A 17,406-nucleotide genomic window follows, 5' to 3' on the forward strand; every position below is an offset into this window, starting at 1 on the left:
GGGCGGGGTAATAATAATAATAATAATAATAATAATAATAATAATAGGGTTTTGGCACACAAATGCCCCGAATATAGTACGGGTGGCGGCGATGCCTCCTCCGCCTCTCCTATACAGTACAGTCAGTATATCCATCATCATCTCATTGTAGCTGAGGGTTTGAGGCAGGGATATAGCATGGAGGTCTCCGCCTGTGTTTCTGTGTGTTGGGGCAGCGGGAGGCGGCGGCGGCAGGGGCTGGCGACGCGTGTGTAGCCGGGCTGGGTGTGTGTGACTTCCTGTGGTATATTTATGGCCAGGGCTTCGATTTCCGGTAGCTGATACGAGCCCTCTCTCCTCGCACGGAGCGTTTAATAATATCGCTGAGGGGGAAGGCGGAGGAAAAGCTTTCTGCACACACACACGCGCGCGCGCGGGCACAGTGTGAGGTGAGGAGGAGGTGGAAGAAGACCGAGCACGGGGGATGAAAGACACCTCAGGCACACACACAAACACACACCACACTCCCCTTCCTAGTCCGAACAATATATGACGGTCAGGAGCGCAACCGCGCCATTCAATATCACGAATAGAGCACCAGCTCCTCCCGCCCCTCGCGACACGCGCGCCCCGCATTCCTATGGACAGGCACGTGCAGGTAGGTGGATAGCAGAGCCGTGGCGCGGAGGGGGGAGTGTTGGAGTTGGGGAGGGGGGCAAGCAGAAGAGAAATGGCGCGAGTCTGTGGAAGGGGCGCGTATGCTCTATTCTCTCTCTCGCGCGCACATTGCGAAAGGGGGCTGGCCGCTCTGGAGTACTTTTGACAACTGAGGGGACCTGAGAGGGGGAAAGTCTTCTTCTCGCTCTGCCGTTTTGGCGGGAGGGGGCAGGAAGACGGCTGGCATTAAGACGAGAGAGGGGGGGTTGCGTGAAATAGGGCAGTTATTGAATGGAGGAAGGAGGCGATATGGGTGAGGAGCGTCTCTCCCCCCCCCCAATACAAACAAACAAACCAACAAACACTGTGTCTCTGCGGTGGCCTCTTTGGAAAGCTCGAGCCCTCGAGCCCTCACTTAACGAAGGGGCTTTATTGCCCGGCATTTACTGCGCGAGCAAGTTTATTAGAGCATGAAAGGAACGAAGCGTTTGGCTCTCTTTCCTCCTCCTCTAGCGAAGAGGGGAAAGCAGAGGCTTTGAAGACGCGAGTCGAGAGATGGCTGAATTCAGAAGTGGGCACGGAGCGCGCGAGGCAGGCAGGACCGGCAGGTGTGTCGCAGGGGTCGTGGGAAAAGCGCGTTTTCTCTGGGGTTGGGTGGAACTGGGCCGCGCGCGTTCGGGGAGGGAGCGTCGCTGTACGTGGCCGGAGTGGAGGGTAAGGTGCGCTTCTAACGTGGGGTCTCCAGTTATTAGCGTGCGCGTTATCAGCCTGGATAGCGCAGCTGGCTTGAGCAAGGTGCTGATGACGCCAAGGTCGCAGGTTCGATCTGCTGCGTATTCCTTCGTTACAGCGGGTTGGACTAGATGATCCTCAGGTTCATTTAACAATCCTATGTTATATTTAGTATTTAGTAAGAAAGCTGGGGCAAGGTGTGGCGGGACAGGAGGATGAAGTGTCTCTCTTTGAGGCAAGCGGCGCCCTGCTATACATGTCTACTCAGAAGTAAGAGCCGTCGAGTTCAACGTCTCTTGCACCCACGTAAGTGGGTGAAGGACTCTTCCCACTGGGAAAGAGCTCATCCCTTTCCTCTGTTTAATACGGATCCTTACTGGCAAACGAGAATCGTCATGCCCTGTTCATGGAATTTCGTCGTGCAGAAATCAGCCTTTCTTTACTTTGACCTAAACAGACGAAAAGGAGGAGAAGCAGAAAGGAGGGGAGGGGGGGGGGCAAGAAGAGTTACAAGGAAAAGCTTTCGGCTTTGTTAAGTGTGGGGGGGGGGCGGGATACAACATTCTTCTATAGAGTCTCTAGTTGGTTGGAAGTTTTCTCGCGCGCGCCTTCCTCTTGCCGGGTGTCGAACGTTTGCTTGCGGCTTGTTCCCTAACAAATAGAAAGGCTGTAGAAAGGTGTCCCTCGTTGATTTTGGTAGCAAATGCATCCATTACAGTCCTCTAAAGCACAATTCTATAAACACATTGTACTCCCTGAAGCTTACTTCTGTGTAGGCATGTACAGAATTACAGTGTTCATGGCAGAAGTCAAAATCAGGCACTGCTAGCAGAACTAAAGGCTCGGAGTCCCACCAAGAAGTTGAAGGGAGAAAATGCTCTCTTTCACTCTGTTTCACATTTACTTTCCCTGCAATAGAAGGGGAGCATGGGAAAGTATTAGCACCCTTCTCTCAGTAATTTCTAAATTCCAGTTAGTTTTTCATCCCAAATTAAGGTGAGATTCAAGTGACAAATACCGACACCTCTGCTAACAGAGGCCCTGATGTTTTATCCTAGGATCCTTTCACGATTTTCTCATTGCGTGTTTAGATCTTTAAACCTCACCCTATAAATCAATTCAGACAAGACTCAAATTTTTGGTTTGGTTTTTGGCAGAATTTAGGCCACAACTTTATTGATTACAGCAAGTGAGTGGTTGCATAGGCTCTGGTTCGACTAGCTCCCTGCACCGTTGGCAGGTAGCGCTGACCCAGGGAACCAGCATAGGTCAGCCTAGGGTGAACACCTGGAATGGCGGAAAGCCGGAGACATGCTATGTCCACCACCCAGATGTCCCCCTGGACTCAGGCATGGGCACAACCAGGGCCGTCTTAAGCGCCCCTGGCGCCGTGGAGTGATGGATTCCTCTGGCGCCCCCCCCCCCGTTTCCCAGTGCGGTGGGGGGGCAGGCGCCGCTGTGCGGTGGGCGGGCAGGCACAGCGTGGTTGCCGTGAGCGCAGCTGCACGTCGAACCGGCGGGCCCAGCTCGCGGCGCCCTCCTGGCGGGCCGGCGCCATGGTGCCTTGCGCCACCGGGGGTCTACCTAGAGCCGGCCCTGGGCACAACCCCTCACAGGGTTGACCAAACCATTGAGTCCCTGGATTCCTTTAATGGAATAGCCTTCACATAGGGATGGCAAGAGCGTTTCCCCATCCCTATCACCTGAACCAGAGCCTATCCGTCACAAGAGGACCTGTGCTGTCTGCCAACCACTCACACCTGTAACCAATCCCTTAACCCCACTGACACGGAGGTCAGCCATAAATCATTCCCAGATGCTCTAGACAGATGAACCCCATCAAGCCTGTATATGGACGCATTGCAAAAGGTAATACCCAGGTGACTGATCACTGTCCCGCCCAAGGCCAGAACCTTCTTGGTCACTGTGCTCTGGATGCGCCTCCTGGCCCTCTTGGTGGCAGCTGGGCAACGACTTCCTCTCCATTTGCGTTGTGGCAGCAGTTGCGACCAGAATATTTTGAGTCCAGGAAGAGCTGCTTTCAACTCTTCCGAGTCCTCCTGCATGCGGGTGCGCAGGCGTAAGCTGGGAGCTTCTGGCAGGTCGTTCTCGCCCAGCTGCACCACCATCGCCGCAGGCGTGCCTTCCTCAGACACCTTCGGCTGCACCATTGGAAGAAGCTCCTCCCAACGCATTCCTCATCTGGATATCAAGGACAGTTGCACATGGTCGGGGAGCCCGAGCCCACGTCCAAATCCAGACTTCGCCGTCCTCTAGCTGGCCCAGTGGACAATGCTGTGCCCCACTATCCAGACATGCATGGGAGGCGGACCTAGGAATGAACAGAATAATGTTAGCAGCTGCACCTCAGCACCGTTTCTGAACATAACCCTTGTATGCTTCGGATTTCCAACGGCCAGGATCCTTAATCCTGTCGATGGACAGGCCCCAATGTGCAGCGGTAGTAGCTGGCCCAATGCGGAAAGAATGAGGTGCGAACTCCCTGGCCGACAGGCTGCATGCTGAGATTGCCCTACGCATTACTGCAGCGAATTGATGCCTCCTTAACAAGGACCCATCCTCGTGAACCAGGAAGGGGCCATCCCCAGGTGGATGAAGTGCCAAATATTTCCCGGCATCCTTAACTGGACAAGGGCCAGGCTTACCAGTGGCAGGCAAGCTCATCAAGGCGCCTCTGCCCAACTGGTCAGTTTTTGAATTGCGAATAGTGAGCACAAGCTCATCAGCAGCCAACTGAACATCCTGCAAAAGTAAGCCCCTGGAAACCTTGTCCTGTGCTGACTCCAGCACCACTTCGCACACATGCAGTGCACCGAAGAAAGCAATCGAAAATGCTGCTGAAAAGAGTCTTGCCGACCAGCAAATAAGCCTCAGCTTGCTACGCATAGCGCATAAAAGATCAAAAGTGACTGGCCTCCTACCTGGCGCCTGAGTGGTTGCAATCTGGCCCGGGAAGCTCCTGCAGCCAATTGGAAGCCCCGGAAGCCCCGTCAGACGTTCAGCTTCCAAAATAACGTTTGAAAACAGGAAGACTCACTTCTGGGTTTCGATCGTTCAGGAGCCAATTTGTTTGGGATCCAGGGCGTTCAAGATCCAAGGTACGACTGTACTAGAATGTTGGATTCCAGCACCAGGGAGAACTATATTCAACTCCCCTGCCCCCATCAAGTTCGCTGCATGACCTTGGGCCAATTCACTATAACATTATCCATGCATTTTGTTTCCATGTTAACCAGTAAGGCAGGGATGAATGCGCTTGCTCTGGTCCGCATAACTGTCCCTCTTCGTGAAGATCCAAAGCAGGAGACAGTTGTACTCAAGGAGGTTCCTTATATCAGATCTTCACCCTCCTCCAACTTGTGGAGGACAACAAAGCTAGTGCATTCATTCCCACAACCCTCTTCGTGTGTTAACTGAATACGGAAACATTAATGCCTGAAGAAGACTTGCATCTCAGCCTAATATGCACCATAGGGTTGTTGCGAGTATAATATAAGGGGACATTATGCATGCTGCTCTGTTTTCCTTGGAGGAAGGGCAAGAAAAGAATATGACAAACTTATTGAGTAGATTCTTCCATGATAAATAGAACACTTTCTTCATTTGGCATACACCTAGGGCTATACATTCAGTTGTCTCTTTTATTTGAACTCATATTGGCTCCTCCAAGCTTTGAGCAGCTCTTCAAGCCAACTTCCAGCATCTCTGATTTGAAACTCTGGTAACTACGTCTATATCTCACAATACTTATTTCCCACAACAGACAGCTGTAGAACATGTGAGATACTGTCTTTGATTAGATTAACAAACCTGTTCAAAGACATATTAGAATTCAGAGTTTCACTGAATTCTTCATCAGGCAAAAAAGGGCATTCGGAGTGTAAAAGTTTGGCTTAGCTCTTATATGTCAGTTTTTGGTTTAGAGACATCTGTTTCTGAAGACTAAAGTTTTGTATGGCTAGAAATTAGATTACTTTTTGGCTAGTGATGGGCACCTTTTATGAGTTCTCAAATTACAAACTTGTAAGGTTCATGGAAAGTCCAAGTAAAACAGCACAATATGAAATAATGCTCACCTAAAGTTATCAAAGTATTTGTGATGGCACACACATTCTTTAAATAATTGCCTAGCCATTTGCCAAATGTCCATCTTGGCTAGCAAAAACTCTTTGTGTAACTCTTCCAACATTATATGTTATTGTTATTTATTTATTTATTACATTTATATTCCGCCTTCCATCCAAGGATCACAGGATGGTTTCCAATATATAAAAAAACAAACACAAAATGCACAACATAGTTACAAATGAAAGGACACTGTCTTTAAATATAGTATCAGATTTGATTGGAAGAATCTCTCGACTTTGCTACCGTTTCATAAGTTGTTGTGATCAAATGTACTTTATTATGGTTTGCTTTAAAAATTCCTCTTGATGTTATTTTAATTAGTTTCTTCAAAGGAGTAATGGAGCAAATTTTAATGGAGCAGAAAGCTGACAAGTTATAGTAATGTGATCCTTGCCATAGCTTCCCCCACTTTTTAACTACATACTAGTCATAATGAGCCTAAGACAGGATCCAGTCTGGGAGAGTAGTTTCCTGCTTTATGCAAAAGCAAACTTGGATTTGTCACAAGAATGTAGCAAAATATATTAAGAAACATGCCAGAGAGGATGCAATTAGGTAAGACAGAACCTTAAAACACAATTGTATGTAATTTGGGTTATAATAATTGATGCTGGGTGAGCGGGAAGCGATTAGTTTTGTTGAATTGGAGTATGATTGTCAAGTAAATGTAAATTTCTATATGGGGAAAAATACTATTTTTTTTAAAAAAAGAAGAATCAATGTATTTAGCATTAACTCTGGAATTTTGTACTCAATTTTGACCAAACTAAGCCTCCTAGGAGTCTTTTGCTCTAGGCTGCTTAGTTTGGTGAGAATCAAATATACACTTCCAGAGTTAATGCTAAATGCCTTATTCTGGTATATGAGCCCTCGTAGCTGCCAGAGGGCTGTAAAAGATTGTGTCCCGAGCTTTTTAGACCTGTCTATCCATGTACTGTTTGAAACCAAAGGGGCACATTGGTTTGCCCAATGCAAAATTTATTGGCATTATTTTTAGCTCTCCTACCCCTCTTTCGGGACGCGGGTGGCACTGTGGATTAAACCACTGTGCTGCTTGGGCTTGCTGATAGAAAGGTCGGCAGTTCGAATCCCTGTGACAGGGTGAGCTCCTGTTGTTCGGTCCCAGTTCCTGCCAACCTAGCAGTTCCAAAGCACATCAAAGTGCAAGTAGACAAATAGGTACCGCTCTGGCGGGAAGGTAAACGGCGTTTCCGTGTGCTGCTCTGGTTTCTCCAGAAGCAGGTTAGTCATGCTAGTCACATGACCCGGAAAAAACTGTCTGCGGAAGCGGACAAATGCTGGCCCCCTCGGCCTTTAAAGCGAGAGGAGTGCCACAACCCCAGAGTCATTTGCAACTGGACTCAATTGTCAGGGGTTCTTTATCAGGTCTGCAGTGATGTTGTAAAAGGATGCCTGTACAACCTGAACAAAGTTCTCTCCCCTTAAGCAATGTGCATTTGGCTAAAGAAAATGGCAGACTAAAGAGATGCAGTGGTTCCATTACGTTTGTTTAAAGATCAACATTAAATGACCTGAGATGGGAGAAGATGCATGAACTTGCAGCACCCTTCCGTCTCCTATGAATGCGAAAAGGGCAAAATCGTCTCCTTCCCTACACAGTCATCATGCAGTGTTAGTCTTTCTAGAGACTTGTGCCAATAGTGTAAGAAAAATTAGCAATAACCACAATTATTTTATCATTTGTACCCTGCCCATCTGACTGGGTTGCGCCAGCCACTCCGGGCTGCTTCCAGGATATACAGAAACATAATAAAACATAAGACCACTGTACTCTGCACTCTATCTTAGAATACCTATGTAATAGTGGCCCAAAGTTAACCGACAAACTTTTCATAAAATGACCTTGGAGCAACAGCTATTTAATCATAATTTCATTGATCTTTGTTCCAAAATGTTGATTTCTTTTTGTGGGTAAAAGAAAAAAAGGAAATCAGCCATATTGAATGAATTATTCTGTAAGGCAGAAATTATGTATCTGTGCGCAAGTATGTTTCCTTGGTAACTAATATACTACACAGATTCCATAATGAGTTGCTCAGTCTGCTAGCAACTGTGTATATTGCCTTACTCAGTAATTGTGTCTTGAAGTGAGTACGAGGTCTTGTTTATATGACTATTCAAACACATGCTATCAAAGATAAATTACACTGAAAAATGGAAATCTTCCACCTACGGGACTATATTTCTGGTATATACAGAGTGATATATTGTATAAAAGTTCCTGCGTAAATAATGCAAAATATTTATTCTGCTTGAGAGATCTTGCATCTAACGGTATAAGCCAGGCATCCCCAAACTGCTGCCCTCCAGATGTTTTGGCCTACAACTCCCATGATCCCTAGCTAACAGTACCAGTGGTCAGGGATGATGGGGATTGTAGTCCAAAACATCTGGAGGGCCGAAGTTTGGGGATGCCTGGTATAAGCTCATACGTAATATGTACTGCTCACGCGCCCTGCAGTACAATAAGCTAATAATTCATTGGGTTCAGTTTCTATGTGCAATCTGATCCTATGTGCTTTTACTGAGAAGTTAACCCCAGTGAGGTCAGTGGTGGATAACTCAATGAAAATGCCAACTCATTGTGTGGCAGTGGGTGGGTGAGGAAACAAATTCCATGCGAGAGATTATTAGGAAAGGGATTGCAAATAAAACTGTTGCTGCCTTAATGCCGTTACATAAATCTATGGTGCAACCACATTTGGAATATTGTGCACAGTTCCTATTGCTTCATCTCAAAAAGTTTATTAAATTGTACAGCTTGAAAAGGTGAATTGAAATGATACGAGGCTTTAACCCCCTTGCGTACAGGGAAAGGTTTATGCTTTTTTTGGCTTTATAGTTGGACTGTGTGTGTGTGTGTGTGAGAGAGAGAGAGAGAGAGAGAGAGAGAGAGAAAGGGAGGAGATAATAAAATGATACAAAGTGTGAAGAAAGTACATAGAGAGAAACTATCCAGCCCTTCCCTGACATAGCCCAAGACGCACGATAGGGGCAGCAGAATAGGATGGAAGGCTGAAAGACATAGGAAGCAGCTAACCTGTTGCAGCTGCAGCGAGTTGTTAGCTTCCACAGTTGACCATGCTCAGGGCCGTCTTAAGTATATCCGGCGCCGTGGTGCAAAGCTCCCTCGGGCACCCCCCTCCGTTTCCCAGAGTTGCCCACCTTTTTTTAAGGGAGGACAGCACTGCCGGTGGGGCTGGAGGGTGGCTCCTCTGGCAGGGAAGAGGTGGAGGCTGGATGCGGCGCCTCCCAGCTCAGCTGGCCACTTCATGTCACGGTGGCCACGGCAGACGGAGGCTCCGGGCGCAGCGCTGCTTCGGTGCGGCATGGTGGAGGCGGGCGAGGGTGGCGAGCTGATGCTGGGAGACGCTGTGTCCAGCCTCCGCCTCTTCCCTGGCACCCTCCATGGGTAAGATGCTCTTGACCATGCTCCTGGAGCCATGGGAGAATAGTTCCATGAGCAATAGTCTTCTCAGAAGCAAAGACCTACTCATGTCCTAGGCAGGTGTGGCTGGAAATCACAATATGAAAGGGAGAGGGGGGATGAGGCCAAGGGAGGAGTTTGATTGCTCAGGGAGGCTACCAGGACCTAGCTGCCTGAAGAAGCCAGTGCTTGTTTCCCGGTTTCCCAGAAGAGCTGACCTCAGACTCTTCTAGTGAGAGATCTCGTCTGCTCTCTTTTGGTGACCTCTGCCTGAGTGAGCCAACTGGTACTGCTTTTTAAAGTGCATCTAAAGAGGCCAATATCTCACAAGTTGAGATCCATTTTTCCCCCGAGTGTGTGATTAGTGTTTGGGAGTGGGGAATGATCCTACCATCACCATTGCCATGGTATGGCGAAGCAGTTGTGCATCATGTTGCCCCCTCCTGGTATAGGTTAGAGTTTTCTACCATCTACTTGAGCATCTTAGTAGATCAAGGACTTACCCTGAAGCAGAGGAATGCAAGAGAAGTGCCTAGGACAGATTAGATCAGGCATCCCCAAACTTGTCCCTCCAGATGTTTTGGGGCTACAACTCCCATCATCCCTAGCTAACAGGGCCAGTGGTCAGGGATGATGGGAGTTGTAGTCCCAAAACATCTGGAGGGACAAGTTTGGGGATGCCTGGATTAGATCTACAGTAAGAGAGTTTCTCATTCCACAGGTCAGTCAGGCTATTGAAAGAACAGCTGTTGACATAACCAGGAAGATGCTTTCACATAATGTTCTTGCAACCAATTGAATCTTTATGTCTCAGGAGACAGAGTTTGTCCAAATTAGTCACCCATACCTACAAAGTTTTGGGAGTCTTTATTAGGCAATAATCAGTTCATCAGCAATCTGTGTCAGAATTCGTAACTTGTCCCTGATTTACAATGCCACACATACAGTCACAGATGAACTGGCTGCATTTTGCACTGGATACTTGGTAAAGTGGTAGTATCTTTGTAGGGTGATATGATGCTATATCCTGCTTGTCCTTCTCTGTGAAGGTTTTGGGTTGGATATTGACTGGAACTGTGCTGGCCAAATGTGGTCTTCCTTATCATCCAGTCAGGCTTCAGTAATGCATGCCAAATCAGTAAGCTTTATCCTGAATGAAATTGGATAACAGATGTCTTGTTTGGCAGGAGCCAATTATACTGCCTCTGTAAAGTGAAGGTGAAAAAAATATTTGCTCATATGCTTGCAAGCAATTATATTGATTTGGAATGCCCTAGTATGGGTTCAGAACTTCCATAGGTTTAGTACCTTTTTCACTCTGACATAGCATTTGGAATCCATGCAGTTCCAACAAAATATATGTGTAGTTATGTCATGTTTCCTCCCTGCTGCACATTTGTTTGCAGTTCTCACCATGCCTCCGTTCCAGCTAGTGTCTTGCTAAGTAAACTATTCTGAAGCATTGCATTGCATTCTAATATGCCAATCTGCAGAAAATTAAGGTTGGCCACCTTCTGGGTGCAATCAAAGAGAACTCTCTGGCATAGGATAATGTACAAAGTGGAATTTTATTTTTATATTTCCCTTTGGCATGACAAATACTCCATTATGCCAAGCTTGTGCTTTCTGAACTAGCTATGCATGACAGCAGTAGAGCTTTGCTCTAATACAGAAACATTTGTATGGGAGGTTGTTATTCAACAGGGTCTTAATTTACAAGAAACATGTTATACTTTAATTGAGCCCTTTTCAGCAAGCTGCACCTGCTTTTACAGACATGTCTTGTGTGCATATGTACAGTTTCTGAAGGACAGTTAAAAGCTGTTCTCTTTAATCAGAAGCCAAGGCCAAACAGAATTATATAGTATTATAAAGATGGTATTATTATATCTGCTGGGTTACCATACTTTATTAAGCAGATTGTTTGCTTAATAAGCTAGGGGTGATTGGTTGTTCCCGAAAAGGGATCTAATGGCAGGAAGGTACTTTCCCTGTCTCTGAAAAGTGATACCTTTCAGCTAATACAAGAAGCAGACAAATGACAACATTGCCTCTTGAACAGACAGACTAAAATAAACACCTCTGTTTATGTTGAGGCGGACAGTGGACTTGTATCTACCAGCTGTGTGACTTGTGACTGCTAGCTTTTTCATGTGGTATATTTGGGGCCAAACAGGAAACCTTCCCCTTGGTGGAAATGCTCTAGGTGTATACATCAGAATGTGCAGAGGGCCCCTTCTCATGCTTGGCAAACATATGGCTAACAGAGGAGGAGCCTGGCCAGTGTGCACATCATAGAACAGGGGTCAGCAAACCTTTTCAGCAGGGGGCTGGTCCACTGTCCCTCAGACCTTGTGGGGGGCTGGACTATATTTTTTTTTTTGGGGGGGGGAAATGAACAAATTCCTATGCCCCACAAATAACCCAGAGATGCATTTTAAATAAAAGCACACATTCTACTCATGTAAAAACACCAGGCAGGCCCCACAAATAACCCAGAGATGCATTTTAAATAAAAGGACAGATTCTACTCATGTAAAAACACGCTGATTCCCGGACTGTCCGCAGGCCAGATTTAGAAGGCAATTGGGCCGGATCCAGCCCCTGGGCTTTAGTTTGCCTACCCATGGAATAGACCCAATGTGCAGGTGCAAAGCCAAGTCAATATTTTGTTTCTATACCAATTGCTCAGTGTGGCTCTTCCCTGAAAAACTATGAGTGGGAAAATGCATAAGTGTAATTAGGGAGTGGGGAGAAATTCAATTTTGTCTGCATTTTAACAAGAAGCCGCCTACTTCTTGAAGCAATACATGAATCAAAATAAGCTTATCCTTTGCAATTCAAATGGAACTAAACCCTTTTGGACTTCACTGCTTAGACAAGTAACCAGTATTGTACTAGCTAGTTGACCCCATAAAGGTAAATTATTGGGGTTTTAAAAAACCACGTATCTCACATTCTGTTGCCACCTGTTCTCTCAGCTACTAACAGAATCTTTCCGTTTATGCTGTTTCATCTGAATGTAGCTTTTGGACAGACAGAAAGTATTTTTTATCAGTGATATTGCCATGCTGCAAAACTGAAATGTCGCAAGTAAAAATGAGATGAAAGCATACTAAATTTATGACCCAGTTTGCACATCATTTTAAACCATAGTCAATGCTTTACTGTGAATGTGAAGATTGCTCCCACTTTATTCCTTCACATATTGTGAGCAGGAGTAACAAACTGTGGTCCCTGGGTTGGATCCGAACCAGGCATCATTGCACATTTAAGTGAACCAAAGCATGCTTAGAAACCCAAGAACAATCTTTGGCTTCACTTTGTGGTTTGTTTAGAGTGAAACAAACTACCATTTTTTGGTACCTTTACAAACCATAGGGTTAATTCAAGCATGCTGGTATCTTCTTGTTTCTCAGTGGCCCCTTTTGGGCTACAATTCTACTGGCACTCACCAGCTGAATTTGCTCTTAGTGGAAGTTCAAGCTTACGTAGTGTAACACTAACCTGGGCAGTATGACAGCAGTTCTCAGTATGCTGGCAAGTTGTAAGGAAGAGTTTGAGTAGGAAAGTATGCTGGAAGACTTTCTTCCCTTTGGTACATAGGATATTGGGACTAGATCATTATTTGGTCTGATCCAGAAGGGATTTTCTTATCATATACAGTTGTACCTTGGAAGTCAAACAACCTTGCGAGTTGAACGTTTTGGCTCCCAAACACCGCAAACCCAGAAGTGAGTGTTCCAGTTTGCAAACGTTCTTTGGAACCTGAACATCCGACGCAGCTTCCGATTGGCTGCAGGAGCTTCCTGCAGCCAATCGGAAGCCATGCCTTGGTTTCCAAATGTTTTGGAAGTCTAACGGACTTCCGGAACGGATTCCGTTCAACTTCCAAGGTACAACTGTATCTGGTATAATGTAGTATATAAGTCATTGTATTATCAGGTTAAGTTACACTTTCATACTGAATTAACTGAACACAACACTCAAGTTTCAGTTACAGATGCTGGGTTTGGCATTGCTTTAGCATGTGACTTTATTCAAATGTTGTTCTGCTTTGTCCTTAATTGCCCGCTCAAGCTGTGAAAGTGTATAGTAAATTCTGAAAGCTAATTCACCAATATCATTTTCTCCACACACATAATTGTAATGTACAGAGTTTCATGCAGCACCAGAGCAGCGGAAATCAAGTTATATATTTAGTAGAGAAACAGTTTCTTTTTGTCTTCGGACAGGGTTTTCAGGAAGTTGGCAAAGGAAAAACAACTGCATCGTTTCCACGTCATTCATTCATTCATTCATTCATTACAATTATTTACTGGAAAGTATTTGAGGGTAGGTGGTGTAGTATACTCTGTTGCTTTTACATCTTCTAGACATTTAGGAGAGGAAACTGAAGAGGCAGCACCAGATAAACATGCATCACATATAATAGCATTACTGGTAAGGAGGTTTAATTCACTCTCCAGTTATGAGTTTGGCCAGATGAGTTGCATTCAGTTTGCAACACAGTAATGAGTGTTGTGCAGTCTCAAGAAATCAGTCACAGAATAAAATGGATTTTATTTTTCATTAGGTGTGTATTATTTATTGTATCTGATGTAAATGTTCAGCAGACATCTGATGCCACTATCAACTGAATACTGTGTATTTTGGTAGCGGAAGCAGAACAGGTGTTATTTTACCTTTCTGCACAAAATTTTCCTGTTGTTTTAGTGCAACCATGAACCCTGAATTGGTTCTTTGAGGTGCAATGTAACTTTGGTCAGTTTATAAAAAAATTAAAAGCCAGTCTTTCTGCTAGGGATTGAAAGGGTAGTACTGTAGTGTTTAATAAAAAAATTCCTTCAGTAGCACCTTAAAGACCAACTAAGTTTATATTTTGGTATGAGCTTTCGTGTGCATGCACACTTCTTCAGATACACTAGAAACAGAAGTGTCAGACCCTATATATATACAGAGGGTGGTGGGGGTGGGTGGGAATGGGTGATGGGCTGATGGGAGTGGTAAACCTGTAGATGGCTGCTGATGGCTGCAATTAGTCCTGGGCTGAGGTGCTAAAGAAAGCTTGATCATGCATAATGAGATAAGAATCCGATGTCTCTATTCATCCCAGGTGCTTCCATGGTTTTAAGCTTGGTAATGATTTCCAATTCAGCAACTTCTCTTTCCAGTCTGTTCCTGAAATTTATCTGTAATAAAACAGCTGCTTTGAGATCTTGTATAGATCTTGTATGTATCACTAAACACTGTAGTGTTTAGTGATACATGTGCATTGCTGCCTTAAACTGGTATATTCAGACGCAAAACCCTACTGGGTTCAATGGTTCTGACTCCCTTGGAAGTGTGTGCAGGGTTTCAGCCTTCATCTCCACCCCACACACCACCCCAAAGCAGTTTGAAAAGGGCAATTGCTCACTGTGTGTATACTCAGGGCTTTTTCAAGTGTTCTTCAGATGGCAGAATGCACTTTACCAGTCAGTCTGTTTGTTGAGCAGGCAGTTGTAGCTGAAGTCTTGCCATGCTATACTTGGCAAAGCAACCTCTTCCCCAGAAGACTCAAATATATTAAAGGATGCCATACAGAGGAGGGAGAAAGGTTGTTTTCTGCTGCTCCAGAGAAGCGGACACGGAGCAATGGATTCAAACTACAAGAAAGAAGATTCCACCTAAACATTAGGAAGAACTTCCTGACAGTAAGAGCTGTTCGACAGTGGGATTTGCTGCCAAGGAGTGTGGTGGAGTCTCCTTCTTTGGAGGTCTTTAAGCAGAGGTTTGACAAACATCTGTCAGGAATGCTTTGGTGGTGTTTCCTGCTTGGCAGGGGGTTGGACTGGATGGCCCTTGTGGTCTTTTCCAACTTTATGATTCTATGAGACTTGCCAACGGTAGCAGAATGGTGGTAGATGACTAGAAGGAATATGGTGCTGTGCTATGGCTTAAGCAAATGGAAAATGAAATCCTTCATTAAAATGCTGTAAACTGGAAAGAACAAAAAAAATTAATAAAAATCGTTCACTGTTTATTAGATCACCTGCTGGTGATACTGTATTGCTACAGCAGTCTCTCCTGATTTAAAAACAAAAACAAGCAAAACACCAGTATTAATGTCCTCTTCTGTTAATGCCATTACACCATCGCACCATCAAAGCAACTTTAAACAAATTACCCCCCCCCCCAAAAAAAAATTTAACCTGCAGTTATGGTTGTGTTGTATATAAATTGAGGCAGCACAAATTTTCAAGCAGTTACTGCACTGTGTGAGGCAATAAAACTGAAACGGAACAGTAATTAATTCTCACAAGAGCAAAGAACTCTATATAAAACGCAGCTGAGAGGCTTCAAAGGAAAATATTTTGGGACTGCAATGTTATTATATTTGTACAAGGGACTAAGCATAATGTGAGTTGGCCCCAAAATGATGTTCTCTCAAAGTGTGTTCTCATTATGATAGATAAGGTGTGCAGAGGGTGTGTGTGTGTCTGTGTGTGTCTGTATATCTGTTTGTTGCATCTGTCCATGGTGTCTCCGACAGTGAAAGTGAGATCTTCATTGGATAGTCCTCTGCAAGTCATTCTCCATATAAGAGGTTGTCATTTTGAGTCCTCTGTTCCCTTCAGTCTTTCAATGGTCACCTGTAGCCTCTACTGCAACATTATCCCCAGGTGCAACATTTATCCCAATAGGAGTGAAAAGCAGCAATTCACTTAAGTGGCAGAGATCTAGGAATGTTGTTCCAGGACTGTGCCTATACATGCTCTGCGGAGCCAATCCAGACTCCCACTTCCCTGATTGTCCCATCATCCCACCTTCTCATGCATCAGGAGAAATGGCAGGGCAGGAACGAATGCATAGCCCCTTGAAGGAGTTGTGGAATCCTTCAAGGTCACACGTGAGGGACAGGGAGCCCCCATTTCCATGGTGGCAGAAATGCAACTCTTCCTAAAGAAGTCCAGCAAGCCTCTTGAGGAGCCAGGGAACTCTCATGAGATTGTGATGTGTGCCTATGGCAAATGCAAGTAGGAGGCCAAGGGTGAAGACAGCTCAAGGCTTTCTTTGCTCCACGGCTAGGTGACAAAGTCGAACAGGAGGGGGAGCAACCAGATATTCCTGCCCACCATTTCTGAGAACATAAAGAGAATCCAGGAGGGGCAAAGGAGGGTACCAGGTCAAAGGCAGCGTTTAAGCCTTCATGGTGACAACCGTTGCTGGAGTTCTACTTGAGGACAGCACTGTGTCGGGCACTATACTGGCCTCTTTGATGACCTCATTGTTAGGGCCCTGGGTTATTGGTCTCTGTCAGCTATGTCTCATACTGCAACCTACTTACACCCATTGAGGAAACTGTGCAAGGGAAGCCCCCCCCCCCTAGAATGCAGTGCCATAACCAGTATCCAGTTTTACTTGTGGGATTGCCTTATTCCACATGGAGCATGGCACGAGAGGGGGTTAATCCTTAAAGAAAATTGGGATTCTGCCCGCCACCCAACATGCAAACTGCAAGCATTTCAATCTGAATTGAAAATTTTGCCAGATTTAAAAAAGAGAAAACCCAGACACAAAAGTTGTTGAACTTCAAAAGAAATTTGAAGTTTTTGAGCTATTTTAAAGGAACGTGGGTTGCCATATGTCCGGGTTTCCCCAAACACTTGCATGATTTTCTGAAATTCCACCTGGACGCTATCCTGGATATGTCTGGGAAAACCCAGATATATGGCAGCCCTCATGCTAGAGTCCCGATCCCTATCAGTTTCTGCACTTAAGGGAGCAAATATGGAGCTAATATTCCGGCTTGGGATTCATCTAGTCCAGCCTTTCGCATGATGAATTCTGCATATAAGTTAAATAAGCAGGGAGACAATATACAGCCTTGTCGTACTCCTTTCCCAATTTTGAACCAATCAGTTGTTCCATATCCAGTTCTAACTGTAGCTTCTTGCCCCACATAGAGATTTCTCAGGAGACAGATGAGGTGATCAGGCATTCCCATTTCTTTAAGAACTTGCCATAGTTTGCTGTGGTCGACACAGTCAAAGGCTTTTGCATAGTCAATGAAGCAGAAGTAGACGTTTTTCTGGAACTCTCTAGCTTTCTCCATAATCCAGCGCATGTTTGCTATTTGGTCTCTGGTTCCTCTGCCCCTTCGAAATCCAGCTTGCACTCCTGGGAGTTCTCGGTCCACATACTGCCTAAGCCTGCCTTGTAGAATTTTAAGCATAAGCTTCCTAGTGTGTGAAATGAGCGCAATTGTGCGGTAGTTGGAGCATTCTTTGGCACTGCCCTTCTTTGGGATTGGGATGTAGACTGATCTTCTCCAATCCTCTGGTCATTGCTGAGTTTTCTAAACTTGCTGGCATATTGGGTGTAGCACCTTAACAACATCATCTTTTAAAATTTTAAATAGTTCAGCTGGAATATCATCATTCCACTGGCCTTGTTAT

At 45.3% G+C, this 17,406-nt stretch overlaps 1 protein-coding gene across 2 annotated transcripts in view; it reads left to right on the forward strand.

Annotated features, from left to right (window-relative positions):
* Window positions 1-201: 201 nt before the first annotated feature.
* Window positions 202-17,406, forward strand: part of KIAA1958 (KIAA1958 ortholog) — a 67,107-nt gene continuing 49,902 nt past the window's right edge. For both annotated transcript variants that reach the window (XR_009556866.1, XM_035140447.2), the window contains exon 1: window positions 202-637. The gene's annotated coding sequence lies outside the window, so the exon portion shown is untranslated. The remainder of the gene's footprint in view (window positions 638-17,406) is intronic.

This window comes from Zootoca vivipara, chromosome 16, assembly GCF_963506605.1.
Source record: "Zootoca vivipara chromosome 16, rZooViv1.1, whole genome shotgun sequence".
NCBI lineage: Eukaryota > Metazoa > Chordata > Lepidosauria > Squamata > Lacertidae > Zootoca > Zootoca vivipara.